Here is a 19,749-nt window from a genome sequence, read left to right on the forward strand (position 1 = left end):
GAGAAAAAGTTTATCGTCGAAATCATTGTCTAGTGCGCTTTTTACGCGCTAGTTTTGCGCAAATCTGCCGGGACCACGTGTGCAAATTCGGCAAGAAAGCGAACGAATTGCGGACGGCAAACAAAGGTGGCGAAAAGTTAAGAGAGTGCGCATTTTTGTCTCGAAAGAATGAAATCTACTGGTGGTGGTGGTGGTAGTAGTGGCGGAGAAAGAGAACAGAGTGAGAGAGCAGTAGATGCGGTAAATTCCCCGCGGGACGATGATTTTTTGCTCTCGTGGTCTCGCACACTGCGAATTCATTCGCGAAACTTTGGCCCGCGCGTTCGCATTGTTAAGCCCGAGGAATTTTCGGCCTCCAGTCAAAATGGAGTTTGTTGCAAAAAGAAGGTTGGGTCATGAATGAGAATCTCTCGCGCCGGCAGCATCTTGCCCTCTTATTTGATTACGTGTTTTTGGGACCGAAAGTTTCGCGCTGATTCTCAGCCTCTGGAATTGCGTTCGTGAAGCAACAAGAACTGGCGCACTTTAAAATCGCAAAAACGACAGTCACTCTTCTTGCCTTTGTGTTGGGCGCGTAAACGAATTGTTTGCGTGCTTCATAAATCATTTTTGGGCTGATTTATCTCTCCGGAAGTAATGTTCAAATGTGTCCTCTTTAGCAATGAATAATTGTTTGTATAGAACATTTCACATTCATTTAGCAGAAAGAGAAATGTTAAACTTTGAAACAAAGCCATCTGCTACCACGACAAATTAAGGTAAACGAGACAGAGTTTTCATTTTCAAAATCCTAAACTTGTAATGTCTCTTTTAGCAAGGTAAATCTTATGGTGATTAATTAAATACCTGTAAAAATTAAAAGGTACCCTCTGGTGTTCTTGACTAATCGAGACAAATACCGATTAATAATTGAAGAATTAATTAAAGCAGATTTAGCAGGATCTTGCATGCATAATAAAAAACTGACGTGTAAGTTTCAGTTAACGTGTATTAATTAATTAAGAAAACCTCAATACTTGTGCATATGATTTTACAAATGATATCAATTCAAATATTCACTCAAATCTTGATTCTTGTCAAGTCTTTTCACTTGTGTGTCTTTCAGTTCGTTACTTCACTTGCTTTTGTACTCACGGCTTGTTGACCTGGTCATTTATGGACCTGAATGGTATTGCTTTGCTGATCACCTGTGCTGCTGGTGACCTCTTGTTCTCAGTGCAGTTTTCTTGTGGTTGCTTATTGTTGAAAACAATGATTGTCTGCTTCACTTGAATGTACCTTTCCTGTGTGGGACAGGAAAAGTAGTTCTGCCCATTTGGCTTGGCTCGGACACAGGGAAACCCACATAAAACCTGTATCGCAGAACTCACTCTCACCGCAGGTGCTGATAGGGCTTGATTGCTGAGTCTTTGGCCACAGTTAGCACTTTCACTGCACTTGGACAGAGTGAGAAGACAGATGATGTCTTCTTAGTCTCGGGTGTCTCGAAAGACTGATCTCCAAGATCTCGCCTCGTCCGCTCGGACGCAGCTTTCTTCTTGCTCCTTCGCAACAAACCTCCTTCAACTTGGTTGGTGGAAAATGACCAATTGTTGGGTCGTGAAATCTCATTGGTTCATATAATAATGAATAGCACTGTTTACAGAAACAATGTCTTGTCAAAAGGTCGAGCACTCTCGCCCTTGTCATAAATCTACATTTTGTTATTATTCCATAAGCACACACATGTGCATGTCGAATTTGCTTATCCTGTTCGTACACAACAATAGTTTCCTTAGAAAAACACATCTGGACATCATACAGACATCATACACTTCTCATGGTCCTTTTTATACTCAAGATAAATCAATTTCTTTTAGCTGTCAAAGCTGGTGTTTTATATATCCCTGGTCACCCAAGGAGACTTATCATTGCACATGAGTTCATTTATTATTGGTTTTCCTTCGATTAATTTACCTATTTTATTGCACTATTTATAGCGAAATTTATTTTATACTTGCTAATATAGCATAGGTATATTACAAACTCTCTGGATTAAATATCGTTGTAATTTTATTAGATATCTAATTCATTTAAGTAGACCAATTTTCCTGAAAGCCAATTCCCAGAGCATCTAGTGCCAGCTCAAGTCGAATGAATCGCACGCGCCAGGGTGTGAGAGTTAATTGGTTATGATGAGTCGGATTTAACGGCCATTAGCATCAGAGATGAAAGTGGCACGGCGATGAAGAAGCGGACCATCGGCCGGATGACGTCGCCTTTACTCTTCTTCTCCCGCACAAAACGCAGACAGTCGTCACCGAAAGAGAGAGCGCGCTCGGCAAATCTAAACTTAGCGGGCTGAAATAAGAATCTGTGCGTCGGTCGGATTCGACTTTTCAAACTAACCCACGCATGATTGATGTGCCGGCTGATGAAAGCGCGCACCCCGGCTAGAATAATATTGCATTTCCGGGCTCGTAACTTTTCTAATCTTCCGCAGGCGAGCGAGCTAGCGCGACAGCGACCGTAAATATTTTAATTCCGCTTTATTGCCCCTTAAAAGTTTATTGCCGTCGCCAAATCTCGAGCGGTGATCTCCAAGTGGCCGCCGCCGGCTGTGTTGCGATCTCTGGAACGCCCGTTTGCGGCTGGACCGGAATTTCCACCGACGCCACGCAGCCCCCAACCGATCCGTGTTTATCCGCGCGCGACTATCTCCTCTTTTGTTTTTACGTGGGTCGCGCGTGGTTGGAATTTAAGGGGTGATTAATCGCAAACCACGTGTGAAATCTGTCAGCTGCGCCCTCGGTTTTCAGGCCTTCGCATTAGCTCGCTCAGTCAATCGATTCGCACTCAGTGCATATTTTGATTGCGAAAGTAGCACACTTCTCTCGGAGCTGAAAGCATTTTCAGTCTGACGAGATTGTGGTTGACGCGGAACTGTTTAAGCTATACAAAGCAAGTTTCCTGGTAATCTTATTAAGTGGACCGATGACCAATGGCGGGGAGTCGGCACAAGTAGGGAGTGCATGATAAAGATCGCGAGCTGCCCCAGAGGTGCTTGTTGCGTCCTCTGTCAGCTCCGTTTGTCTTGGGACTCGAATGGGCTACCCTTGAGAAATGAAATTTGCTCTCTTGAGTCAGAAGATTCGATACACATTTCACATAAAGTTACCTCTGGTTTGATCAGAGCTATAAGATAATAAAAAAATTACGAGAAATTCTTTAACACAGGATAATTATGTAGCCAAAAAGAGTTTTTCTTGGTTGGGAAACGATAATTTTTCCACCATTTACCACATAATCCCTTAAAAAATGTTAGGAAGATATTGCAAGTATTTATCAGTATTAATTTATTCATATCAGCATATTAATTAAAATTATAAACTCAATTTTTGTGTAGTGATCGCTTTTGTACCTTTTTGTAATCTGCAGTGCTAGTGATAAAAAATCCTAAATAGAAAAAATCCTAGAAATTTTTGCCATTTTACTAGCGTTTGAGTGCGTTAGAGCCGCGATAATTGTTGTTTATGCGTCGGACGACGTTCAGTTTAAAGAGGATGAGGATGCTGCAATACATGAGATACAGTTATTTGAATGTAAACAATCCTCTTTGTAAGATCTTTTCTTCTGGGAAAAGTTCAATATAGTTTTCATGTTTTAGAAATTATTTATTGCAAGTTATTGCAAGTACACTCATGAGAGCATTTTCTATAAAACATGAATAGATAAATCACTGAGAAGACTCTGTGACACACTCTGCTGTTGAATTTTTTGCTCCGTTTGCACATATATCACGAACATTTTCTTCAGTGCGAGCAAATCCTCGAATTGAAATCTGTAACTTAAAATAAAAGAATCAATAGCAGATGTCGAAGGACTCCGTGAATCCTGCAGCAGGCTCTTTGTTGTCAAGCTCGCAAAGGAGACTGCAGATGTGTTCGCTCGTTCAGAAAGGAGCTGCATGTGGAACAAGAAGTACGTCATTACAAATCGCACGAGATAAAAATACTGTTAAAGACGAATCCCGGTAGATACGTGCAGCTAAATGATGCGCCCGAGAACAAAGTGCATGTAAGTGATTTCTTTTTACGACGCGTAATCCGCCGGCGGTATTAGAAAATACATCGTCGAGTAACAACCGTTTTTATCGGCTGCCTGGCCTAAATCACAACTCACGCAGCCTCGCGGGCGTTGGAATTAAGAGCAAAAACGCCTTCAGAGCGAGGGTGGAAAGCAAAGCGAGAAATCGTCACGTGCCATAGCTGGAACCGTCGCCAAGATGCACAATTAGCACGTTAACTGCCTGCTCATAATGTCGGAGACGCGACGAGTTTGTTAGATCAAAATCATCGATCCACGTAGCGCAGAAAATTTAATGATTCTTCCTCCAGATCAACAAGTTTGCAATAAAGGCAGCTTAGAGTGCAGAAAGTTGTAATAACCTCTTATTTAATTTGATGAAAAGAAGTGGCTTCATTTGTTAAATCAATTTTGGTTAATTAATTTAAATTTGTTTTTAATAAAATTGGATTCTTTAACATGAGGGAATTTAAAGCTAGCAGGAACGAATATTAATGCAAGGAAAGTTTAATAAAACTTTTGTTTTTCTGTAAGGTGAAAAAATGTAGCCTATGGTTGAAAGCCATAATTAATTTTTTAATATTCAAAAAGTTCCTTCCATAAGACGAAATTAGCAAACCACCTAAAAGCTCTGAATCGTGTAATTAATTTATTCTGCGACGGGTGGAATTAATTAACAAAGATGGTAACAATATATAATTTTGCAAATTGATCACTCGGCCGGGTAAAGCACATGGCGATTCTGATGGAGCTGCTACAGTGCCAAGGGCGAATAAATTAAGTGCGTTGAGACAAACATTATGGCTCCATTACCTATTCATGGTGTGCTACGCATCCCCTTTGAAGTGATTCGATTAGTATTACATTTGCTAATTCCAAGTCATGCGAACGCTATCCCGTTATCTAGTCCGCCTAAATGAGAGGGCATAATTGATATGGCTCAACCCGTCTCGCCCAGGTTAAAGCGGGCTTGACTTGCACAGCAAATGAGGGCAGCACCATGTGGGAGTGATGATTGCCATTATTTTTCCAGAACGTAACTTTTTCTCCATTTGGGTTTGAATTGCATCAAATTAAAAGCAGTTATTGTGTTTTACAATGGAAACAATTTGGGTAGAAACAAGGATAAACAAAATTCTGACTTCATTATATAAGTAAAATTAAATTTAAACAGTCATATTATCACATATAAAAAATTAAACTCTATATGAAGCTATCAATCAAAATGGAACCGCATAGTAATAATTTATTTGCAAAAAAGGAAACAAAGAAAAAATATACGCATTTTTGCTAATTTTTTTTTGCTGGATACCTCCACGCAAAAATATGTAGTGTGCAAACAACCCATGGTCGGACTTCAAGACGACGCTATTTTCCTGCGCTCCTTCCTCGCCGACAACAGCCGTCAGCGGATTTTGGCATTGCTCTCGTTGTCAGTCAGTGTTCTAGCTACGCTAAGGCATTTTGTTTTTACAGTCAGTCATTTCGCAGGCTCCCTTTGTTCTGGTCGGGCCCTTTGAGAAAAGCTGGCTGGCTGAAATTTGCATTCCTTCCTCTCATTCGCCTCACTCAAATTTTCTCCTCCACCGCCGAAAAATTCGTGCGCATTATCTTAATTCCTCCGTTACATTCTGTCGGGGCGTTTCTTTTGATGATCTCGTGGGCTGTACTAAAAGTTACAACTAGGGTGAAAGTGCTTCTCATTGCCCGAGGACTCCGCGGATGAGTCGTTGCTGTGACCGAGGAAATATCATTACCACTAACACTCCCTCCGTTCTTTGCAAGGAATAATATTACGTGACAATTAGAGCAGAAATTGCCAGCAGCCATAAAAAACCTAAAAAAGGGAGTTAAATTGTCATGCTGACGTTGGAGGGAGATTGAGGGAAACCTCGCATCAAAACATGAAACTGATTGTTTAGATGACAATAATAAAAAAACAACCTACAAAACCATGCGACGTAAACTTAATATGAATTTAAAATTGTAATAATTAGGGACATTTTGCATCACAAGTTTGAGCGCAATTGATTAAAGCAGATTTATAAGTTCTTGACAATCTTTTAAACTTTCACAATCTTTGTCCCCGCTTCACGTCAAGCATGTTATTTAACATTATCATTCCTTGTAGCTGACCTAACGTTTTGTTTTCTTGAACGCTTTGATTCTAAAAACAAGCTATTTTTAGAGCGAAAACTCAACACTCTTTATTCCGCCTCTAGAGATCAGCAGGAGGAATTTCACGCGGCGCAGAGGCAGAGAGGCAAAAACAACAAGTAGCTCACTCCTTCATTCGCCGAGAGTTGGGAGTAAATGTGCAATACGCGGATGGACGGCACAGCAGGCAGCTTGCGTGCATGATATTCGAAATTGAGAATGTCGGCATAATGCCACGAGCTGGCCGCTGCCCAACGATTTCTTTGTTATAAAATTACACACCACGTCTCTGGCTCGTCTGCGGTCGCGAGCGGATGAATTTTCAGACGCGAAAAGAAAACACGATCGCCTAATTAGCTTAACAGAATGTTTTATTTACTAATTAGACATCTTACGCCCTTGATAACTCGCTCTTTGCAAGGCATTTTAATGGCGTGCTAAACAACTTCTTGCGATTGCTCATTTGGGGGAGGTGCCCCGCAGCGCACCACAAAAGCAGCGACTCCAGAAGCTTCATAAAGCACACAGTCAATTGAATTCATTTTTGTATGTAATTTTAGTCACAAGTTGTAAGTGCCTGAGTCGTAAAATCGCTCACTTTCAAATTCACTTTCATTTCATTCCGCAAGACTTCACCAAGCAATCAAATCAGAAGCAAAAAATATTCCTCGTTGTGCCGTGAATTCATTAATTTTGCGGAGCACGAATAGCTACTACTGGAAGCGCAATAAAACGATTCAATGTACTTTCCGCATATATGATTTGAATTTTTTCTATATATTGGTTTCATCTTTTAACCTATAATCCTTGCTAAATTTTGTAATCAAACCTTAAAGGCGTTTAAATAAACATTTAAAATTGCCTTTTGCTTATTGCGATGACTTTAATCATATGCAGTCTTTTTTTGAAGCAGTTCTTTCCCGCATGCACAGTTTGTGACGAAAGATAACTTCATACGCAAAGCAGGAGTAGAAATCCGAAGGACGTACACACAAATTTGAAAAATCTAAATAATCAATTTAATACCGTGTAATATTCATTGGGCTGACGAATAAAGTTTCACGAAAGAAATTAACCTAACTGTCAAAACGCATTTTAATTAAAGAATCAAAAGAATGTCTGAACCGATTTATTGGCAAATTAACACGTATTTTTATAAGAAATGTATTTAATGAAATGACATCAACGGACTCACCACAGTAGAATATCTCTTGAATCGCTGCAAGCAGTTTTACATAGTAAAAATATACACGATTTTGTAACATCAAGCAACTACCTATTTTTTTTAAATTCCTGTTTGTGATCAGCACTTTTATACTCAATTTGAAAAGTGTTCTCGGCGAGCAAAATTAAAAGATACGACTTGACCTCGTTTAATTATTGTGATGGTGAAAGCTTTAAAAAATCGGGTTTTGTGCTGAAAGGACTGCAGCAGCGCATCTGACCCTAGTTGGCCGGGAACAATCAGTGTCGTAATTAAAACAGCATGTTTTATTCAGTCAATGCACACGAGCCACTCGCGTTCTGTGCAAAACAAAAAGCAAAAGCTGCAGGCGGGCTGGATTAGCTAGGCAACCGGCACGTGCAATGCGCCAAGCCGGCTGCCTACTTTTTGTGCGCTGCACTGAAAAGTGCACTTTTTCCAACAAGAGACATATCGTGCGCCTTTGCTGATGAATTACAACTCTCTCAACTCTCTGGAAAGAGCAAAAACAAATGCTTTTAATTACACCCAAGAAGGATGGGTTGCTCACTCGTTAGCGTAAGAAGCAAAAATTTTGCGTGATTCCACGCCAAAAACGAAACACAGTCTGGAATTTCAGCGAAATTAAAGCGCATGGGTGCCAACTCGAAACGCGTTTGAATAGAAAAATGTCATTAGCAGAAGGGAGGAGAAAGAAAGGACGAGTTTGCCAGCAGTCTCTACGCGCAAAACGCGCTGAGTTTGCATGTCACAAAATTATGATGACTCGTCAGCAAAGTCGACGGAACGCCGGCCTACACTCCCGTCCCGAATGTTTATTTGATGAATTGCCGCGCGCTTTCCACCCGTCGACAGAATGAAAAAAGTTGAGTGAACAGTTCGCTGGATTTACCGTTGAAGCTCGAGTTTTGCGAGAAATGAACGCAAAACTCTGGAATGAAAAAAAATAATTAAACAGCTTGAGCGTCTCGAGCTGAATTTATATGGTGCCTGAAAATGACACCTAATTAAAGCGGCGCAGCGTGAAATGTAATTGTGGCCATTTAACCCGAGTGCGTGTATGTAAAACGGCAAATGATCTGCTGGCGTGGCGCCCAGGAGCGGCGGCAGAGGTGAGACAGCACACCACGCTTTGGTACACCGAACTCGGCTAATTGCCTCGCATCTGCATACTCGCACGGGTGCTGCTATTCCTAGCAGAGGAAATCATGCAAATCCATAGGCTAAACTTTGGCTATCACTTAACAAAAATAATTCCCAAAACACAATTTTTATGAAATCTCATTAAATAAAACGCATATAATTGCATTTGACTGAAACCATAAAATTAGTGAATAAGCTTTAGATTATTATTCGTTCATTCATCAATGGGCATTTCCTGCGCTATAAATTGATGAAAACAAATATATAAACTTTAATAGTAAATAAGCACTCAAAGCAAAACCCTTTTGTTTCAAATTTCCCAAATTGTGTGCAAATACAAAAAATATAATTGATTCTGTGACAATTCAAACAAAATAGCAATTTAGTCTATATTAAAATATAGAAAAATCAAATTGGTTTTCAACAAGTGAGAGAAAAACGGATACGAAAGTTTTAGGAATGAACTAATATTATCAATTATTGATATTACTTTCGATTGTACGGAGGAACGAATGCAAAAAAATAGTAGACCGTTGCCACCTCAAGTATAGTATGTCTGTCGCGTGTGCTACATCAGAGATTTTTTCCCTTCATGCTGACTAATTGGTGATTTTGTTGGCACGCGGTGGCACTCGTCGCTGCCTTTCTCAAGGGTCTGCCAAGAACGCCAGCAATGAGCACCATAGAGGAAAACACCAGAGCGGCAGACGCAACCACCCTTGTCAATTTCCCTCTTTGTTTAATTTTTCTCAAGCACACGCATCTGCTCCTCTCTCATAATTGAATTACACGGTTGCTTCTTTCCCTCACCCTCAGTTTTTTCGCCTTTGCCTCTGCCCTCCTTATTTTCCACCGTGTAAAATGAAATGCTTGCATGAGACGAGGTCCGTCCCGGCTTCTCTTTGATGTTGACGCTGCGAATTAATTAAAAAAAGGACGCTTCTAAAATTGGACCCCCGCCTGCTTTCTTTCCATCTCTTGCTTCTACACAAGATCGACGAAGTAATTTCAGATCGAAAGTTAACCGATTTTCCGCCAAATGATGCGCTTTGAGAGGAAAACAAACAAGGCAGCTAATAGAATCACACGCGCTGCTCCCGTTACGTCGGTTTGGTGAGAGCAGCAGACGACACCTCTTGGCGATCGTTACCTTCTTGCTCAACACACAAGTCGAGATAAGACGAGCGGACAATTGCCTTTTTATTCCTGTCGCTCTGCAGCTCCCGCGACGGAATAATTAAATTCGCAGACTTGTTTCATATCTTGCGATGCAGCTCCTGAGTCTTTTGTTCTACAACTCCTCTGACGCAGTCGGCAGGGAAATTAGATTATCATCCGCTCTAGAAAGTCGCTGGATACACCGGGAGAAAAATTTCATTTAAACCTTATAAAGTGCAAAGTGGAGAACATCAGCTAAAACTACTTTTTTGTTCTAATACAAACATTAAATTTGTCTCATGTAGATTAAAATATCAAATGCATGACCCAGGGAGTTGTATTAAAATAATTTCTATTAAAAGCTAATCTCAATTTAGTTATTCGAGGTTTGAATGAGCAAGGGATGCAACAGACAGCTCACAATTTGCCTGGCCCCGTTTCGCATAATTCGCCGCGTTCCCGTTTTTGTGTGCATCATTGTCGCCTTGGGCAGGCGTCGTCGAGCGTGAAATAAGCAACTCGGTGCGGCGTCATTACGACCGGGCTAATATGCATATTCACACCCACTTGGGCCGGCATTTGTGTCTCGACGTCTCGAGCCAAAGCAGAGAGAATGACAGAGAAAAAGGCTAGAGACACGGACTATTCAAGCGCTATAAATATTTGGCCACATTTATAGCAGCTGGCGGCGGTGGAGGAAAGAGTTTCTCTAGCAAAATATAGAAACGCTTCGCGAGAGCGGAGAGTCAACTTCAATTAATTCTGTCGGCCCCTCGCGCCCATAAAATTTGAACAGCGGAACGCCTGACAAATAACGGATTAATTCGCAGACATGTCGTAAAAAATGCGATTTGTGGCAGACAGTTCAATTTTTTTCCTGCAACGAATATTTAAATTATGGGGTGGATCTTCTAAGCCGTGAACATTTAATTTCTTTCATAATTTGGATATAGCTTAAAAGAATTATTAATAAAATCAAAACTTGAAAAAGCAGTTCGCTTGTTTTACAGATGACCCAATTTGAAATCCTGCAAACTTGACAGATAAATCAGAGAATATTATTAAAAATAAATATAATCTGGTCAAGATTCATAATTGTAGAAAAGGCGTGAGGTGTGCATTGAATTTTTAGGCACTGCGCTGATTGAAAACCTGAGAAACAACTCGTGAAATCCTGTCGATAAATCGACTACACTTTGGCCCCGATTGACTAGGCGTCGAATCACGAATCGGAAGTTGGCCTGAGGGCAATAAATCAGTCTGGTGCGTGGTAATCAGCGCTCGCTTGCGATCAGTTGAAAGAAAGTGGCCGTAACACACGAATTCCTGCAGCAGTAGCATTACCCGCCGTGTAAAACCAAAAGAGCGGCAGTTTGCATTCGAGCCGAGAGCCATAAAGGCGGGCAGAAATTGAGCCTTAAACGGCCCGGCAGATTGAGATACGGCACGGAAAGATTTTCTCACCTAGAAGCCGTTTTTATGGCACAAGTCCCTGACACGCCGTTAAAAAACGCCTCCTCCAGCTTTTATGAATTTTACGATCATTGCTAGAATGACGAGAGACGTGTCCCGGCGCAGAATGATGAATTCCGCACCTTGCATGGCACGCGGCTGTGCATTCTGCAGTTTGTGCAACCGTCAGTTCCGGCGGTAATTTATGACCGTACGGACGACACACAGTTTGTTGCCAGGCTAATGATATGCGCCGCCTCGGAGATAGAAATTTATTCTTCTTCCTTCCAGGCAGCCAGCCACGGCGAATAAAATGCAACTTTTCACCGGCGCTGAACACGAGACGGGTTTATTGTGCAAGAGGTGCAGCTGATCAAACACGGAATGACAAAGCGCTGGCCGTGCTGAGCACCAAAACTTTTCTTTTGCTCGCTGCTTAACTTTTCCTCCTCGTAATTGAATACATTATCTACAGGCGCCGGAAAAACAAAGGACGGGTGTATGCTAATTTCTCAGTCTGCCAATTTGAGTTTTTCTTCCAGCTCACAGTTGACAAACTGAATTTGTAGCGGTGCAAAAGAGATTAAAAGTATACCATTATTTCTTTTTTACAAACCAGTCTCTGCAAAACACACGTTTTTGCATAGTAATTTCTCTGAAGAAACTTTACAATTAATTTGACTAAAAATATCAACCTGATCATCCATTATAAATTTTGTGTATAAGCTGAAGAGATGTTTAAGGATGAAACTTTGTCCAGGACGTCCATCATTCATTATTACTTCACACTCTGAACATCATATTTTTTAATTCAAAAAGAAAAATCCACTTGGCTTTAAAATAAAATAAAAAATGGTGATTACGTGCGTAGAGACCAGAAACGGATAATTATAAAATCAGTCCAACAGCTATGCAATGTTTATTTCTAATTTTTAATCGAAATTATTTCTTTCAAATGATTTACATATTTCCAAAAAATAAATAAACCATATTTATTTCTATTTTCATATGATTACTATTACTTCCAAATTAAAGAAAAAAAGCTGTCCACTTGACAATATTTCCAAATAGAATGCACGTTTAATAGAATAAAAAATTACGGAACTCACCCCCCGAAAAGAAAAGGCGAGCAACTGAGTTTGCGTGACTAGAGAGCAAATTCAAATAGGAAAATCTGTGCGTTTCCCTGGGCAAACGAGCGGCCCTTTGAGCTGGAAAGGACATTTTCTGTGTGCCTGCCGGCTTAAATTGTAAATAAGGCAGCGCGCGTGGGAGCCCGGCGGCGGCACGAACCGACGAGCCAACGAACGTGTGTAGGTCGAACAGAGAAGAGAGATACGCGTTCGTATTCTTTGGAGAGTTGGCTGGCTGGTGCCAGTCGATGGCGCCACCGCCCGCTGCTCGGCTCGCTCCCCGAGAATATTAAGCGCACTCAAACGTGACGTCAATCTGTCACACGGTCTGATTCTCGGTGACCGCCACTCAATTTGTGTTGCCCCCCTTAGGCAGACATGGAAATTAATAACTCCCTCCGCCCTCGACAATCGATATTTTTCACTGATTTTTAAGCACTCGTGGCCCAGTGAGCATCAATGGAAAGAAGGCCAAGGGAATCATGGATCCGTTCGTTGTTTTATTTTTTTCTAAAGAAATAAATTTTCCTATTGAACCAGATAAGGCAGAAATTATGTGTTAGTTCCACTAAGAAACGAAGAGACACGTTTCATATTAATTAATCTGTTGCTCCATTTTAGAAATTTGGTTGGAAAATAGCAAAGCTCTGAGTTTTAGAATATATAACACCGTTCATTACCTTTGCGTTTATCTTTGAATGTTTTGATAAACTCTTGACAAATCGCATTATTCGGATCAATCGTGTTTACTTTTAGTTCCACTTCCACAGCTGCAAATACAATGTCCATCAATCCTTTCAGCCAATTCAGCGTGACAGCATTTGCAAACAAAGCGGTGCTGGGCGTTAATTCATTACAAATTGGAACGAATGCATCTCTATTTCTAAAGCCATGAACATTGCTTTGTATTGTTTAGGGGATAAAAGCGGATTTTGCACTTTAAGTTCTAGTAGGGAGGCTCTCTCAGATTTCAAATTGACAATTTTACCGAGAGCAAGTTGGATATTTGCTGAGTGGAGTCACAACAATTTCGATCAAAATTTGCATGTGAATGGCGCCCTCTCTCTCCCTCATAGCTAGAGTACCGCATTCCATCTCCATTTGGCATTTTATTCAATTATCCCTGCGCCGCCCTCGCGTCGCGCCCTCACTCTGGCTCGGCATGGAAATTTATTCTTGTATGCGCAAATTTTGACAGCGAGCAAGGCGCGCAAGCGATATGCATGCATGACGGCAACAGCAGACGCTCTCACGAATATAAAAAGTACGTGATTACAAGGGGAAAACGGCTGTGACAATGACAACTACGACGACGACGGCGACGACAACGACGATGGTGTTTCAGACGGATAAAAGAACAGACTTGTGCGCAGGAAACTTTTGGTGAAAATCTTTGAATGCCTCCTCCAGAGAGGTCTTGAAACTCTGTTGCCGGCACTGCCGATGGAGCTAAATTTGGTGAAACTTTCTTTCCGCGTGTGCGAATCTGTCGAGACCTTTGCTCGCTTTTAAATTTAATAAGTTCCCCAGCTGCGCTTGTCAGACTTTAAAATGCTTGCTTCCAACCGCCTATCCAAATTGAAGGAAAACACATATTAAACACACATGGCTGGTGTTTGCTTCATAGTCCTGTCTACCTTTTCTAATAAAACTCAATCAAAATGCCCGTTTGAGGCGAGTTAGAAGTTTTCACTCGGTTAATTAGGTCATCGCGGCCAAACACACCATTGATGAGCTATGTTACTAGTGAATACTGAAATTAAACTTCTGAAATAATTCAACAAGCTCACAATTAGTTTTATTTAATTCGTGCATACCTTCATTATGAAATTGGATTCAAGTGAGCATGATTCTATTCATTTTCACAACGTTCTACGAAAATTTGATTAGGTGCAATGTTTCTTATTGTCAGCTCTGTCTGAAGTTTCACAAGTCTTCGTGTGTTTGGTTTCAAATGTTATCATTGGAAAATTTTCTCATGCGGAAAGAAAATATGGAGAGCAAAATTTCGCACACGTCGTGTGTAATACTGTTGTGCGCACGTTCCCTCGGGATATTGCACATGTTGAGGCGGAAGCCAGCCAGGGAATGTGGGCTGCTATTTGCCCTTTCCTGCTTTTGCTAGCCGAATTCCGCACAAGACTGGCGAATTTTGCTCGTCGGCTTGTAGCTTTTGTTAATGATCGTGTTTTGCTTTTTTGCGCTACAGCAAACAATTAAAGTTTGTGGAGCGGTACGGCGTGTTTCAGTTTGAAGCACACGCCGCTGAAAATTTCATGCGAACATGCCGCCCGCGGCGCTCCGACCAAAGTTGAATATATTTCCCTCCGGCTTTTGCATCACTAATTATGATGCCTTTGGACGCGGCCAACGGAAATGGGCGATTTGGCGTTGAAATGACGCTATTCAGCCAATGAAATCGGCCGCCCACGCACCTTTCGTACAAATCGGAAGGGTCAGCGGTTTTACCGGGCTGCGCCAATTAAGCGCCCAAAGTCGATGTGGCTGAAAATAATATAAAAGTCGAGCCAGTTTTTGGTGCCAACTTGAAAAGGGCGCAATTTTTCTGCGTCGAACTGGGAATGGAAATCGAATTAAGCGCCAGCCTGCCAAACACAATCAGACGTAGAAACAATAAAAGGACTTCAGGTTTCGGCTGAGAATTGTTTCATCTCTGCTCACGCAGCTTTTATTATCCCGGGCACAACCGGCAGCTCTTTGTGTTGCTGATATCAGTAAGTGTGTTTTTGGCAAGTTTACAACTTTTAAAGCAGAATTTTTACAACCATAGCGCTTCTCCAGGCTGCTTTTCCGCCTGCCCAACCACTGTTATGATGACAATGTACCGAAATGGCTGGCACACATATAGAACAGTAAAAAATCTAAAATATTCGATCGATCGATCGATCGATCTAATCATTTTTTTAATTATGCGTGATATTAAGAGTTATGAGCGTTGTTTTTCAAGGCTAAATTTCATGGTTAAAATTTAGGCAATTAAACTCGTTTTAATCTATGTCAAAGAAGCTTTTTTGAGTCAGTGTTGGATTAGAATTAGTTTATTGACACTTGAATTTTCTAGACACAACTCCAAATTGCTTTTGCGTCTGAATGTATCATTTTCATTTTGCTGATGGGGAAATATTTTTGAAGCTCGCACAATCTTATATACTTTTAAAATATTTGAATGAAGTTTTAAATAATTTTGGTAATTCAATTGTTTAATATTTTATCAGTCCCGAGAGTTAAAATCATTTTGTAGTGAATGTTAAATTTACGGAAGACTCTGATATTCGCTTTTCAACAGAAGACAACGGCCAAATAATCTTATGGTTGCACACCGTCACGACGGTAGTGGGCTCTCTCAGAAACAGCCGCGGCAGACCGATAACAAAACTTTTAGGCCGTTTTCACCAAGGTGATTTATGAAGCTGGTAGAGCGGGTAGGCGAATTTGTACCAAAAACTACACATAACCAGAGACCAACCAACTAGATATGGAAATGAACAACAAATCACAAGTTTATTTTTGTTTTTTATTGCCTTGAAAATTATCCCTGTGGCTGGCGTGTGCTAGAAATTTATGAGCCAACTCCCTTGGCCTTCTTTCTCCCCGATCTCACTTTCATTTTTCGGCGACGCTGGTGGATTTAATTAGAGGGTGGCTCGTAGGGCGGCTGTTACCCAATCAAGGCCATTTCGTGAATGCAATCATGCTCCTTTTCGAGACGAGTAGCAGAGTGCGCTCGCTCGCCGGCCAAACGACACTTCTGGGGAACGAGAATTTAGTGCCAAACAACAACAAACAACAACAAGACGCATCTACAAGATGAAAGAGTGTGGTTTTATTGACTGGCTCGATGCTGTGTCCTACAGTTGGTAACATGCGTCCAAATCTAATTTTGGCCGCCGCACCAATTCGATTGAGTGAATTCAAGACTGACAGCCCGAGAGTGACGGCTGGCCGAGCGAAAGAAACGAGCATCTGCAAATTGAATGAGCGCATTTGAAAGAAGAAGTTCTAAACGGCTCCACGAAAGCCCCCTTGGGCCGCAAAATTGCAAAGTCGAGAAATCCACCGTCGTAGTTCTGCAAACTGATAATTTTCCCCCAAAATAGTCAAAATATAAATAATTTTTTACCATCAGATGCTTTTAAAAAAGAAAAACCATTTGACATTTAAATTTATATCAAAAAATTGGAAGTACACATTTAAGTGGCGTACTGACTGTTTTATAATAATTCTTTTTACGCTTCCTACCAAGCAATTTTTATCCGGAACAGCTTCACTGCAATATTTCTCAGGGCCAACCAAAGTTTTATCAACCTGTCAGCAAACAAACTTCTATTTTAGACTTATCCTCACAGCTTTTGACGCATCTCTCTCTCGGAAACAGATTCCGGCCCAGAAACAATACTTTCAAAAACTTACCCGTAAGAGATGGGCATTATTTATACCACCTTCCTGGGATTTCAGTCCGAAACAAAAGCGGTTGGTCCAATTTGTTCATCGAGATCGTTGTTGCCAGTCGCTTTTATCAAGCGCCGCCGTCGCCACGAGTATAATCTATATGCAATCGCGAGCTGCTTTTGTGCCTTGTAATGGGCGCAAAAACGGCCCTTTTTGCGCACTATTGAGACACTAACTCTTGCTGAAACTCGCCGGCCCAGAGCAGCGTGAGGGCATAATTTAGGCGACAGGCCCGCCCACCCCCTGAACAAACACCCTTTGGCGACACGAACCCTCTTAATCTTTTGCTAAATGCCTGTTTTTCACGCAGTCACGCGACTCGGCGTCGACAGTCGCAAACAACGCTCTTTGATTAAACCTATGGATGTAATGGAAGTGGAGCGGGCGGAAATTCGCAAAATTTATTCCACGTGTTGAGCTGAAAGGCGTTTTGATCCCTTTGTGATCTATATAGGCTTCTAAATTGCTCACAGATAAGTTAAATGTTGAAAGTTTACAGTAAAAATTACTGGTCAAAAATAAGAAGGCCCGTTTGGCCAATTTTTGTGTATGCCTTTATAGTTCCAGAATATAAAAATATAGATTTATGCTTCGGTTAAAAAGACTTGCTGCTAATATCCGAATTACTTACATAAACTCGCCAAATTTTCAATATTACACTATTTTAAAGACCGTCTTTGACGAAGTTTCTGAGCACACCAATCGAGCCACACCTCTCTTGGTCTGCTTGCGAAGCGACGCAAATATCGCAGGGGTTTTTTTCGCACGCCATAAGCACCACATTCAGAAAAAACTCCTAAATGAGGAATAAGAAAATAAAACGACTGTTGTTGTATCAAAGATTAATATGTATATTTTTTCGTGTATTTTTTACAGTTGTAAATTTTAAATCCTTTAATCAATACGTTTCCTGGGACGCAGGTTGAAGGTCTTTGGAAGAGAGCGAGTCATCCGCATTTCTCACATATACGCTCGTATTTCTGGCGATACAAAATTTATTTTTGTGCTACGCACGTCGCGCTGGACTTTTTGGTCGGCAAAAATATTCACTTTACCTAATTCGACCATCAAGAATCGATTGGTGTGCTCAGAAACCTCTTCAAAGACGGTCTTTAACTACTTAGATTGCCAAGAGAAATAAAAGCAGCGCTTTAGTGGTTTTATCCATTTAAACCGTTTTGAGATATTTAAGCTTTCTTTTGTTAATAGTATTTCTGGGTTTTGAACCAAGAGTATGTACCAAAATTGAATCTTCTACAACAATTCCAACTATGCTATCGTCAGCCAAAGTAGATGCAAAAGTAAAAAGACGAAACGAGAATAACATATTCTTGGAAATTTCCACTGTTGGTTTTTGACCATCATTGTCAGCATTCAAAGAACTTTCTCGCGAGTTATTCGTTACTTGTGTACTACCATGCTAAAACTCAAATAAGCAATTTTAATTTTTTGGAAGCTTCTGCCTACCAACCTCAGGACCTTCAACCACCTTTTCAAAATCAAAACTTGCCACGGCCTGCTGGAAGTGAAAGCTCCGTCGAACATGTCGTCCCTGATGCCCCACAGCCTAGAAGAGTTCACGGCAAGCGCAAAATCCAAAAAAAGAAGCGTGCCAGGCGGATGACACACACCTACAACCTGCGTCCCAGGAAACGTATTGATTATAAGATTTAAAATTTACATTATTCTCTGATGCAACAACAGTCGTTTTATTTTCTTATACCTCATTTAGTGGGCTTTTATGAATGTGGTGCTTTTGGCGGGCGAATAAAAACCCCTGCGCTATTTGCATCGCTCCACAAGCAGCCAAAGAGAGGGTGAATAATTCGCCCCATTTGGAATTCATTGCCCGAGCGTGAACGTTTCCCTAGCGCTGACTGTAATGAATGAGCCTTAAAATTCAAATAATAATTCATCACTCGCGCGGCCGCCGCGCTCGTTGTTGTTGTGTGTGCAGAAAAATACAAATGAATAGCGATCGCGTCGCTGGAATATTCCGCTTGAGCAACAGACAGCAGCCAGTGCGGAATGGTAATTTATTTTACTTGCCACTAATGGCTGGTGGAATGTTTTCTTTTCGTTATTGCCGGCGAAAATGCGCCGATTTGAATGCAACAAAACGGTGGTGGTTGTGCCAGCGGCTGCTGCCACAGAGGCACATGCGAGAATGTCTTGGAGCTGGATGGAGGCATTTAATGCGATAAAGATCAGAGTTGAAAGGAGGAATTTCCACTGAGATTTGACACCAGCGATTTTTCAGACACACAACCGCTTTTATTATCAGATGCAGCGAACAGAATAAATTTATACTGTCTATTCTATTTTGTTACGGACAACTATATAATTTCACAGAAAAGACTGATTTTAAAATGGGAGTAGCATATTTTTAACTTATGCATTTTCAAACATCATAACTATTTTTAAGAAACACTCGCTCTCATCCTAAGTCCTATGTGTCCTACGAATATTTTGGGGACCTTGCGCTTAGTTTTGATGGTCTTAATATCCGGTCAAAGAAAACAAAGTCAGAGGTAGAAGACCAAACTCTTTATTTCCACTATTCGTCGACTTCGCTTTCTTATCCACACGAGGCATAAAACAACTTTATCTGCCCTAAACCAACAATTCCCAGTGTGTGTGAGAGAGAGAGAGAAAGAGAGAGAGAGAGAGAGAGAGAGAGAGAGAGAGAGAGAGTTTGTGCACGCGTATTAGCACAATTAGCCAGGGATCTGGAATGCAAACAAGAGGGGTGGTGGCGGGGGAGTCCTCGGGGAGATGAAAGAAGAAGAAATTTGGTGCCTCGGAGCTCTTGCGGTGAAGCGGCTGGGCGGAAAGTTTCGCCTCGTCGTCATCGTCGTCGCCGGGGCGGTGGTTGCGCCTTGATTACTCCACTCCGTGCCAATATAAACAAGCAGAGAGCGACGGCCGAAAACCCCCGGCAGCTCGTCCGACTCTCTTGCTGCTGCC

At 41.3% G+C, this 19,749-nt stretch overlaps 1 protein-coding gene across 4 annotated transcripts in view; it reads left to right on the forward strand.

The window, feature by feature from the left end:
- The window catches only part of LOC135935952 (myosin light chain kinase, smooth muscle-like), a 181,472-nt gene that overhangs the window by 104,609 nt on the left and 57,114 nt on the right, over positions 1–19,749 (forward strand). The gene's annotated exons all lie outside the window — the stretch shown is intronic.

Source organism: Cloeon dipterum, chromosome 2, assembly GCF_949628265.1.
Source record: "Cloeon dipterum chromosome 2, ieCloDipt1.1, whole genome shotgun sequence".
Lineage (NCBI taxonomy): Eukaryota > Metazoa > Arthropoda > Insecta > Ephemeroptera > Baetidae > Cloeon > Cloeon dipterum.